Source organism: Pongo pygmaeus, chromosome 22 (genome assembly GCF_028885625.2).
Source record: "Pongo pygmaeus isolate AG05252 chromosome 22, NHGRI_mPonPyg2-v2.0_pri, whole genome shotgun sequence".
NCBI classification, from domain to species: Eukaryota; Metazoa; Chordata; class Mammalia; order Primates; family Hominidae; genus Pongo; species Pongo pygmaeus.
Window position 1 is genome coordinate 45,261,020 of NC_072395.2, and position 12,857 is coordinate 45,273,876.

Below are 12,857 nucleotides of genomic sequence, written 5' to 3' on the forward strand. Positions count from 1 at the left end.
TTTTGGTGACAAAATGAATAATATAGCATTGGATTATAACCTAGGGTAAAAAGTAAATATATGTAAGTCTATACTGATATAAAAAATGATGATCACCAGGCATGGTGGCTCATGCCTGTAATCCTAGCACCTTGGGAGGCTGAGACAGGAGGATCACTGGAGCCCAGGAGTTTGGGTCCAGCCTGGGCAACAGTTTAGCAAGACCCCATCTCTAAAAGAAATAATAATAATAAAATAAAAATAAATTGATTGCTAAGTAAATAAATGGGGGAGAACAGATAAATCTTCCTTACAAAAGTAATCCAAATAATACATGTGTATACCTCCTGCTTCAAGAGGTGGAGCTTAATTCAAATACTCCTCCCCACTTCCCCAGTGTAGGTTTAGTGACCTACTTTTAAAGACTGGAATATGACAAGGGAAAAATGATAACTCTATAATAGAGAAGCATGGCAAATACTACCTTATCCAAGGGATCAAAGTTAGTGTCATGTATATGCTGTTAGATGTACATAAATCATGTTACTGTGATGTACCCCTGATGTGATGTGATGAAGATGCTTTGCCTCTGTATATCCTTCCCAAAACCCAAAATCCCAGCCCAATTGTGTGGAAAACATCAGAGAAACCTAAATTGAGGGACAGTCTAAAAAGTACATGAGCAGTACCCTTTAAAACTGTTGAGGTCATGAAAAGCAATGAAGAACTGAAACACGACCACAGACCAGATGTGATGGGAGACACAATGATAAAATGCACTGTGGTACCCTGGACTGGACCCTGGAGCAGAAAAAGGCCACAAGGGGAAAAATTAGTACAGCGCAGATAAAGTCTGGCGTTTAGTTAATAGTAACGTCCCAATGCTGATTGCTTAGTTAGCAAATGTACCCTACAACTATGAGAAATGTAAAACATTAGATGAAACTGGCTGAGAGTGTATGGAATTTTTTCAAATGTTCTGCAAATCTAGAATCATTTCAAAATAAAAAGTGTAGTCAAGGCCGGGCACAGTGGCTCACACCTGTAATCCCAGAACTTTGGGAGGCTGAGGTGGATGGATCACTTGAGGTCAGGAGTTCGAGACCAGCTCAGCCAACATAGTGAAACCTCGTCTCTACTAAAAGTACAAAAAGTATCTGGGCGTGGTGGTTCATGTAACCCCTGTAACCCCAACTACTGGGGAGGCTGAGACAGGAGAATCGCTTGAACCCAGGGAGGTGGAGGTTGCAGTGAGCCAAGATCGTGCCACTGCACTCCAGCCTGGGCAACAAAGCGAGACCCTGTCTCAAAAAAAGAAAGAAGGAAGGAAGGAAGGAGAAAAAGAAAGGAAAGAGAAAGAAAGAAAGAAAAAGAAAAAGAAAGAAAAAGAGAAAAGTGTAGTTAAAACAAAGACCTATGCATTGATAGGAAGTTTTTATTTTTAATTTTGAAACAGCTTTATTAAGGTATAACTGATATGCAATCTAACGGCACGTATTTACTGTATATGATTTGATGAATTACCTCCTGGCTTCTGGTAACCACCATTCTATTCTCTGCTTCTATGAGTTTGACTATTTTAGGTACCGCTTATAAGGAGAGTCCTGTCCTTCTGTAACTGGCTTCTTTCACTCAGCAGACACCCAAAATAATTGAAATAAGGTTATTGAAGGGATATTTACACTCCCTGTTCATTGCAGCATTATTCACAATAGCCAATTTACAGAAACAACCTAAATGCCTATCGACAAATCAATGGGTTAAAAAAAATGCGGTATTTAGTATACAATGAAATATTATTCAGCCTTAAAAAAGGAAGGAAATCTTGATATTTTTAACAACGTAGATGAACGTGGAGACCATTATAGAAATGTGATATGTGATCAAGACAACACCAAAATCAGTGGGAGAAGAGTGGTGTGGTAGATTACAAAATATGGTCACAAATTCCTCCCACCCTGGAATTCATGCCCCTTTGCAATTTGACTTTGCAGTTCTCATTGGGAGATTGGGACATTTCTTCCCCTGTTGGGGAGCAATTTGGAACTACAGATCTCCAGGGGTAGCTGACTGCCAGTCATGATACTGTCATTGTCTCACTGTGTCTTCATTTAACATCTCCTCTCAGAGTACTCCTGGCTTGCTAGTTTAAATTGTGAAAATTTTCTGCATTAGCCTCATTTTATTTACATTCTTTGGTCTTTACTGTTCATTACTATTTCAATGTGTTAACATTTAAATGACATCTATACTATAATTTTCCTTTGTCACTATTGAAGTCACCCTGGACTGCTAATTGCAAACATCATTGTATTTTCAGAGAGGTTTATTTTAGGCAGATTGCCCCTTATGTTGCAGGAGGATGGAAAGAATGGCAGGCAGATCACCAAGAATACTCTGAAAATGAAGATGAGTAAAGTGGGTAAGAGTGACTGGGATGGGCAGGGAATGGCAGACCCCTGAATGAGTTAGGGAGTGATCGAGCTTGAATATTTGTCCCACCCAGATCTCATATTGAATTGTAATCCCCAGTGCTGGAGGTGGGGCCTGGTGGTGGGTGTTTGGGTCATGGGGGTAGATCCCTCATGGCTTGGTGCAGTCTTTGAGATAGTGAGTGAGTGCTTGTGAAGTCTGGTCATTTAAAAGTGTGTGGCACCTCCCATACCCCAGCTCTTGCTCCTGCTTCCACCAGGTGAGATGTCTTGTCCCTCTTTGCCTTTGGCCATGAGTAAAAGCTCCCTGTAGCCTCCCTAGAAGCAGATACTGGCACTATGCTTCCTGTACAGCCTGTAGAACCAGGAGCCAATTAAACTTCTTTTCTTATAAATAACCCAGCCTCTGGTATTCTTTTAGAGCAATGCAAGAACAGCCTAACACAGGGAGAAAAGCCAAGGCAACCGACAGGTAAGAAAGAGCCCTCTAAGCAGAAGCAATAGCCGATGCAAAGGCACTGAGGTGGGACAGCAAAAAGGCCAGTGTGTGTGAAATGGAGGGAAGGCAATCATGGTAAAAGTGAGGCCAGTTGGAGTGACTCATGCAGAGCCTGGCTGGACAAGGTAAAGTCTCTGTAGCATTCGAATTGTCTGGATTTGCCATTCCCAAACTGGGCACCAAAGTGCCCAAAGCACCACATTGCCTTGGAATGTTTTCAAAAGTTGAGGGAAATCCATCAATTCTTGACATCTGTTCATTACCAGGCAAACTACTAGCTCAGGGTAGTTCATAGATTCAACATTAGATTGTGCTAGTTTCCGGCTGGGTGCAGTGGCACACGCCTATAATCGCAGCACTTTGGGAGGCTGAGGCGAGCAGATCACCTGAGGTCAGGAATTCAAGACCAGCCTGGCCAAAATCGCGAAACCCCATCTCTACCAAAAAAACACAAAAATTCGCCAGGCGTGGTGGCAGGCACCTGTAATCCCAGCTACTCAGGAGGCTGAGGCAGGGAGAATTGCTTGAACCTGGGAGGCAGAGGTTGCAGTGAGCTGAGATCGTGCCATTGCACTCCAGCCTGGTGACAGAGTGAGACTCCATCTCAAAAAAAAAAAAAAAAAAAGATTGTGCTACTTTGGAAGGAGAGATGAAGAGATGAGGTCACAGCTTTGCAATGCTGGGTTTCTGGGGCTTACCCATGATGAAAAGCATCAGCCAAGTGTGGTGGTGCCTGCCTGTAGTCCTAGCTACTTGGGAGGCTGAGGCAGGAGGATCGCTTGAGCCCAGGAGTTCCAGGTTGTAGTGAGCTGATCGAGACACTGCACTCTGGTCTGGGGAACAGAGGAAGACCCTGTCTCTAAAAAAAAAAAAAAAAAAAGCAAGCACCAAGCTAAAATCAACACAGGTCAAGAAATGAGAGTGTGGTATCCAATCTGATTTCAAGGTTGAAGAAATAGTCACATGTCCAACAGGCACACACACCCCATTCCAAATTATTTGTGCTTATTTAAGAATAAAGGAGGACTGGCCATGGTGGCTCACGCCTCTAATCCCAGCACTTTGGGAGGCCAAGGCGGGCGGATCATCTGAGGTCAGGACAGTCAGCCTGGCCAACATGGTGAAAGCCCATCTCTACTAAAAATACAAAAGCTGGGAGTGGTGGCAAGCACCTATAGTCCCAGCTACTTGGGATGCTGAGGCAGGAGAATCGCTTGAACCCGGGAGGTGGAGGTTGCAGGGATCACACCATTGCACTCTAGCCTGGGAGACAGAGGGAGACTCTGTTTAAAAAAGAAAAAAGAAAGAATAAAGGAAAACATTTTTATTTCCATCATATGTATTTACATATATATGTAAACTGCTTCTTTATTATTAGAACACAAATACTTATGTTGTTCGGCTATAGCTATTTAATAAACTTAACAGTTTAGATTTGGGTTTTGTCCTGGGGCACTTGAAAAATTATTGAGACACTAAAGGTGCCATGAACTGAGACAGATTGAGAACCTCTGGTCTATACTTTTGATCAGAGCTCACTTTTATTAATTCTAAATTCCCTTTGTGGACTTTGCTTCTTTTTTTTTTTTTTTTTTTTTTTTGGTAGCCTTAAGCTTTCCCTTGAGAATGAACATTTAAAACTTGTAAATTTTTTGTACACCCATGTTCATAGCAGCATTACTCACAATAGCCAAAAGGCGGAAGCCGTGTCCATCAATGGATGAATGGATACACAAAATGTGGCATATACGTACCATGGAGTATTTTTCAGTCTTAAAAAGGGATAAAATTCTCACAACCTTGAAAACATTATGCTAAGTGAAATAAACTAGGCACAAAAGGACAAATACTGTATAATTCCACTTATATGAGGTACCTACAGTAGTCAAATTCATAGAGACAGAAAGTGAAGGCCAGGCACAGTGGTTCATGCCTGTAATCCCAGTACTTTGGGAGGCCAAGGCGGGCAGATCACCTGAGGTCCAGAGTTCGAGACCAGCCTGACCAACATGGAGAAACCCTGTCTCTACTAAAAATACAAAATTAGCCAGGTGTGGTGGCTCATGCGTGTAATCCCAGCTACTCGGGAGGCTGAAGCAGGAGAATTGCTTGAACCTGGGAAGTGGAGGTTGCGGTGAGCCGAGATCACGCCATTGCAGTCCAGCCTGGGCAACAAGAGCAAAACTCCGTCTCAAAAAAAAAAGAAAAAAAAAAGTGAAATGGTGGTTGCCAGGGGCTAGGAGAAAGGGGAATGGAGAGTTAGTGTTTAAATGGGTGCAGAGATTCAATTTGGAAGATGAAGAGATCTGTAGATGGAAGTTGCTGATGACTGCACAACAATGTGAATATACTTAATGTTACTGAACTTTACAGTTAAGATGGCTAATATGGTAAATTTCATGTTACATATATTTCACCATAATAAAAATATATTTTTGAAATTCATGGACCACGATCATCACTCCTAAAACATAAATTAAGATTCCCACCTACAGAGGGCGCCATTGACAGCTCCTAGTGGCATTCGGGGGTTGGGTGTGCAGGACCCACAACTGCGTGAAGCTCCAGCCTTCTCCTTCCCCAGCCGCCTGCCTGTGTAACAGTCCTCAGCCTCCCCCGCCTCTCCCTCACCCTTCTGAGACGTTTGCTGAGGTTTTTGTTTTGCTTTTTTTTTTTTAAACTGCTGCCAATCAAAGGGAAACAGACTGGGCATATCTGTGACTACCCCTCTCTTTTCTTCCTTCCAGGAGAGACAAAGTCACGAGAAAAGCTAATGTGGTACCTACATACAACAAGATATCATTCAACCGCAGGAAGGAAGGATATTCTGACACATGCTACAACAACCGGAATGCACCCTGAGGTCATTATGCTAAGTGAAATAAGCCAATTAATCCTGTATGATTCCGCTGATAGGAGGTACCCAGAGAAGTCAAATACATAAGACCGAAGTAGAATGGTGGCTGCCAGGGCTGGGGAGAGGTGGGGATGGGGAGTTGGTGTTTAGTGGGTACAGAGTTTCAGTTTAGCAAAATAAAAAGAGTTCTGTGGATACGGGGTGGTGATGGCTGCACAAGAATGTGAATGTACTTAATACCACTGAACTGTACACTTAGAAATGGTTAAAATGGGCCAGGCACAGTGGCTCACACCTGTAATCCCAGCACTTTGGGAGGCTGAGGCAGGCAGATCTCTTGAGGTCAGGAGTTCGAGACCAGCCTGGCCAACATGGTAAAACCCTGTCTCTACTAAGAGTAGAAAAATTAGCCAGGCATGGTGGCAGCACCTGTAGTCCCAGCTACTCAGGAGGATGAGGCAGGAGAATCGCTTGAACCCGGGAGGTGGAGGCTGCAGTGAGCCCAGATCATGCCACTGCACTCCAGCCTGGGCTACAGAGTGAAACTCTGTCTCAAAAAAAAAAAGGTTAAAATGGTAAATTTTATGTTATGTATATTTTACCACAATAAAAATATTTATATATAAATTTGTATATTTATATATACACATATAAATATGTATATTTTACTACAATAAAATATTTTTAAAAAGAAAAATGATTTTTTCTTTTTGGATGTGTGTGTGTGTGTGTGTGTGAGATATCAGGTCCTTGAGGACTTGAAAAGCTCAAATCAGATTTGGCTGGCATTTCAGAGGAAAGCCAGGCCCCCAAAACTCAGGTGTGTCACAGAGGGCTCAGGGACAGGGATGCTGCTGAGCAGAGGAAAAGGATGAGGGAGTGAGCCTGGCCTAAGGAGGCCAACAGAGTGGGCCAGAGGTGGGGAGGGAAGGGGGTATTCAGAAACCAGGGTTGAGGAGAGTGTCCCAGCCAGTTCACAGGAAGAAGAAAACAAAATTCTGGTGGAAAAGCCATCCCAGTATCCCACTAGAGCAGCAGTCTCCACCCTTTTTGGCACCAGGGACCAGTTTCTTTCTTTCTCTCTTTTTTTTTTTTTTTTTTTTTTCTGGAGATGGAGTTTTGTTCTGTCGTCCAGGCTGGAGCGCAGTGGCATGATCTTGGCTCACTGCAACCTCTGCCTCCTGGGTCCAAGCGATTCTGCTTCCTCAGCCCAAGTAGCTAGGACTACAGGTGGCCGCCATCACACCCAGATAATTTTGTATTTTGTTTTCACATGTTGCCTAGGCTGGTCTTGAACTCCTGGTCTCAGGTGATCCATCTGCCTCGGCCTCTCAAAGTGCTAGAATTACAGGCGTGAGCCACCGTGCCCGACATGGGGACCAGTTTTGTGTAAGACAATTTTTCCAAAAATGGATGGTTTGGGGACAATTCGAGTGCATTACATTTATTGTGCACTTTATTTCTGTTATTATTACATTGTAACATATAATGAAATAATTACACAACTCACTATAATGTAGAATTAGTGGGAGCCCTGAGCTTGTTTTCCTGCAACTAGATGGTCCCATCTGGGGGTGATGGGAGAGAGTGACAGGTCATCAGGCATTAGATTCTTGTAAGGAGCATGAAACCTAGATCCCTCGCATGTGCGGTTCACAATAGGATTCACATTCCCATGAGAACCTAATGCTGCCACTGATCTGACAGGAGGCAGAGGCCAGGCAGTAATGTGAGCCATGGGGAGCGGCTGTAAATACAGATGAAGCTTCTCTCACTTCTCTCACCAGTATGGTCCGTGGCCCAGGGTTGGAGACCCCTGCACTAGAAGATCAGGCCTGCCGTCACTCAGAGGAACAAGTTGGAAGCTGTTTCCACCTAACAGTTCAAATTAAAACCAAACACGGTGGCTCACACCTGTAATCCCAGCACTTTGGGAGGCCAAGGCAGGTGGATCACTTGAGCTCAGGAGTTTGAGATCAGCCTGGGCAACATAGCGAGACCTCATCTCTACTAAACATTTTTTTAAAAAATTAGCCAGGCGTGGTGGTGTACGCCTGTGGTCCCAGCCACTCAGGAGGCTGAGGCAGGAGGATTGGTTGAGCCCAGAAGGCTGAGACAGCAGTGAGCTGTGATTGTGCCACTGTACTCCAGCCTGGGCGACTGAGTGAGTGAGACTGTCTCAAAAACAAAAAAACAAAAAACAAAATTTAAAAAATAAATTAAAACCAAACACTATCTTATACCCAATAAAAAATAATATGCAAAGTCCATAAAATGATTATATTTATTGTCATGGCTACCCATATATGAAGCATGAAGCTTCTACTCTGACTGGCTCTTTTTTTTTTTTTTTTTGAGATGGAGCCTCCCTCTGTCACCCAGACTGCAGTGCAATGGCATGGTCTCGGCTCACTGCAACTTCCCCCTCATAGGTTCAAGCAATTCTCCTGCCTCAGCCTCCCGAGGAGCTGGGACTACAGGCATGCACCACCATGCCCAGCTGATTTTTTTGTTTTTATTAGAGACAGGGTTTCACCATGTTAGCCAGGCTGGTCTCAAACTCCTGACCTCAGGTGATCCACCTGCCTTGACCTCCCAAAGTGCTGGGATTACAGGTGTGAGCCACCGCACCTGGTCCTGACTGGCTCTTTAGGCTCTAAACTCCACCACAATCCACAACACAAGTACCAGTCATGGCAGAGCTGGGATTTGCATCTTTGAGCTTTGACCACAGAGCCCACACCAATAACAACTGCTCTAAAGCATGACCAGGCAAGCTTGGTTTAGCAGAAACAGAGCTGCTGCTTTCCAGCATTCTAGGGAGTTTCCTTCCTTTAGCACACTTTCCTTAATGACGGCAGAGCACTAGTTTGGAAGAGTACCTGGTGCCCGGATGGAAGGGAAGAGCAGTAAGGAGGGTGGAGAGACAGAGTAGCGGTTTCTGCCCTTTGTTCCCAGCTAGAGACCAGGCTGGCCCGGCTCCCTGTAGCATTTGCTGAAGGCAGCAGGTCACTGGCACCTCAGGGCTTCTGTTGAAACCAGCTCCTTCCTGCCTCCCTTGGTGGGGAAAAAGGCACCTGCTTTCTCCAGAATAGAAGCCATGGTGTCCTCCAGAAACTGAGTGTACCACTTAGAACACTTGGGAATTCCCACAGTGAAAAATTCCCTTTTTTTTTCTTTTTTCTTTTTTTTTTTTGGAGACTGAGTCTTGCTCTGTCACCCAGGCTGGAGTACAATGGCATGATCTCAGCTCACTGCAATCTCCACCTCCCAGCTTCAAGCGATTCTCCTTCCTCAGCCTCCCAAGGAGCCGGGACTACAGGTGCATGCAACTACGCCTGGCTAATTTTTGTATTTTTTTGTAGAGATGGGGTTTCCTGATGTCGGCCAGTCTGGTCTTGAACTCCTGACCTCAAGTGATCCTCCCACCTTGGCCTAAAAGTGCTGGGATTATGGGCCTGAGCCACTGCACTCAGCCTTGAAAATTTCCCATGGATCTGAATTCAGTCATTCACAACGCTTCAAAAACTTCCAAGAGTTTGCACGTGCTGCATTCTTCTTTTACAAAGACAATGACTCACGTATAAACTGATAGCATATGCAAAAGGTGAGAATATAAAATTAAGAAAACGCTCAGCAATGAAAAGAATCAGTATAGACTTAGCCTGATTTTTTTGAAATCCTACATCTATTTTAAATAGGTCATGGGTTTTTAGAGCCAAAATGGATTTTAGCATTCATTTTTTTCATTTTGCAAATGTGAAAAAGTGAGAGACAGGCGAGTCAAGTGCCTCTGTGGGTTCCTCTGTCTCAGTGGCAGAGCTGGGACTTGACCTGAGGTCTCCTGAGTGGCTATTCGAATATAGGTTGACACTATTGGATGAGATGCCTTTGACCTTGGATGGGCTGTCAGTACAGACATCAGTTGACCGCTGTGCACATATTCTTAAAGACCTCCTTCTGGCCGGGCACAGTAGCTCATGCCTGTAATCCCAGCATTTTGGGAGGCCAAGGCGGGCAGATCACGATGTCAGGAGTTAGAGACCAGCCTGACCAACATGGTGAAACCGTATCTCTACTAAAAATATAAAAATTAGCTGGGCATGGTGGCACATGCCTGTAATCCCAGCTACTCAGGAGGCTGAGGCAGGAGAATCACTTGAACCCAGGAGGTGGAGGTTGCAGTGAGCCCAGATCGCACCACTGCACTCCAGCCTGGGTGACAGAGCAAGACTCCATCTCAAAAAACAAAACAAAACAAAACAAAAGAAAAACCTCCTTCTGCAGGCTTTGGGGCCACACCTTCCCACACAACTTTTCTAGTGCATTGTGGCTTTTGCAGTCCTCACCAAGCAGGCTCCTTGCTATTGATGCAGCTCTGTGGTGCCAGCTCTAGAAACAAACCACCATTTGTTGCTTTCTAAAAAAAGCCTTTTAAGCTCCAGATGACATTCGGCCTTTCTCTCCTGAGCTGAAAGGTTGGTTTCTTTGAGGTTTCCAAATGGCAGCTTATGTCTTCTCAGAAGGGCTACAGCCCATTTGTTGGAAGCCAAAAACCTTACCTCAATGGCCCAGGTAAGAGGACATGGCTCAGGGTTGCAGTCTGAGTGTGAAGCACATAAACATCTCCCATAATAGGCTTGGTGGCTGGGCCTGGCGGCTCAAGCCTGTAATCATGGCACTATGGGAGGCCGAGGCGGGTGGACCACCTGAGGTCAGGAGTTCAAGACCAGCCCAGCCAACAAGGTGAAACCCTGTCGCTACTAAAAATACAAAAGAAAAAAAAGAAGAAGAAAAAGAAATTCGCTGGGCGTGGTGGTGCACACCTGTCCTCCCAGCTACTTGGGAGGCTAAGTCAGGAGGATCACTTGAACCCAGGAGGCGGAGATTGCAGTGAGCCAAGATCATGCCACTGCACTCCAGCTTGGGCAACAGAGCAAGACTCCACCTAAAGAAAAAATAAATAGGCTTGGATATGGCAGAGGGTGAGAGACAAGTAGCTAGGATCTCAAGGAGGAAGGAAAATAGGGATGTAACATGGAGCTGAAAAGAAGGTGCAGGAATTGCTTTAAAAGAAAACAAAGAGACAGAAAGTAAGACCTGTAATTTACAATGTCCTGTAAAGGTTGCCTCTTGCACACATGGACTGAATGCTGTGACTACAGAGGCACTTTTCAAATTAGTACAAGAAGGAACAAGATTGCCCAATGGTGCCATCACTTAGAAAAGAACCCTTTATTTTACCTCCACCTAATTGCTGTGCCTTTGCAGTATAAGAGGGCTTCAAGTCTTGGTTTGGATGGTCAGTGTGACTCTGTGCCCTCAGTCTCCCCATCTGAGAAATGAAGATTCCTGTTGTACCTGGGCCAGCTTCATATGACCTGAGCAATCACTCAGGGCCCTGTGTTCAAAGCATTAAACTATGCTTGGTTTAATGCTCTGCTATTATCATCCTGGAATTCTTAATAATCTTTGAGCAAGGGGCCCCACATTTTCATTTTGCACTGGGCCAGTAAATGACATAGTTAGCCTAGTTAGTACCTATCTCAAAGGGTTGTTGTGAGTATTAATACTTTGGAAACACTTTATTATTTGGCACACCAGTCATCATTCACTTTAATTCCAGCTCCCATAACTGTGTTGAATTACCAAGTGGCAATGACTGTTTTTATTATTCAAATTCCATCATAGTAGAAAGCATTTAAGGAAAACTGCCTCAGTGGAAAAGATTATTTCTCTCCAGACCCCAGATTGATTTTACACTGTTCATCCCTCTTTGAAACATATATTCCTTTTCCCACTTTTCCATCCTATGAGTTGTTATAGTGCCTCAGAGTTTAGGTATTTGACCTACAAAGCTCTTAGAAAAGTGTGGGGTCCAGAGAGGAAGATAACTGAGCAATTCAGTTTTCTTGCAAGATTCCAAAATTCTTAAAGAGATCAGATTAGGACCAAAATCTTCTGATTTAACAGTGAGGGGCTAAGGGACAAAACAGAGGGAAGCCAGGGAGACATCCTTCAGACTCCTCTCATAGCCCACGACTGCCCGGTCGCATTGTGCTGTCCATCTGCCTTCTAAACATCCATTGTGGCCGCTTCTCCTCTTCTCTCTGGGTGTACAGCGAGCACATCAGCCCAAGCACAGCCATAAACCCCTGACTGCACTCTCTCCCTCACCACAGACATCTCCCCAGACCCACTTTTCTTTTTTGAGACGGAGTCTCGCTCTGTCTTGCCCAGGCTGGAGTGCAGTGGTGCAACCTCGGCTCACTGCAGCCTCTGCCTCCCGGGTTCAAGCAATACTCCTGCCTCAGCCTCCCGAGTAGGTGGGACTACAGGCGTGTGCCGCCACACCTGACTAATTTTGTATTTTTAGTAGAGATGGGGTTTCACCATGTGGGTCAGGCTGGTCTTGAACTCCTGACCTCAGGTGATCCACCCACCTTGGCCTCCCAAAGTGCTGGGATTACAGATGTGAGCCACCATGCCCAGTCAGCACAGACCCACTTTTGTTGTTGTTGTTGTTTGATTTTTTAAAACAGCTTTATTGAGATATAATTCACATACCATCCTATTCACCCATTTAAAGTGTGCCACTCAAAGATTTCTGATATATGACATTATTCATTTTTTAAAGTCGTGCTAAATATATATAAAATAAAATTTGCCATTCTAACCATTTTAAGGGTATAATTCAGTGGCATTAATTGCATTCAAAATGTTGTACAGCCATCACCATTATTTCCAGAACTTTGTCACCACTCCAAACAAAAACTCAGTACCCATTAAGCAATAACTCTCCATCCCTCTCCCCCCCAGCTCCTGGTAACCTCAATTCTACTTTCTTTCTCTATGAATTTGTCTATTCTAGATATTTCATGTAAGTGAAATCGTAGGATATTTGTCCTTTTGTGTCCAGTTTATATCACTTAGCATAACGTCTTCAAGGTTCATCATGTTTTAGCATGTATCAGAACTTCATTCCCCTTTACAGTTGACTAACATTCCATTTTTTAAAATTTAAATTAAATTTTTTTTTTATTTTTTGAGACAAGGTCTTGCTCTGTCACCCAGGCTGGAATGCAGTGGC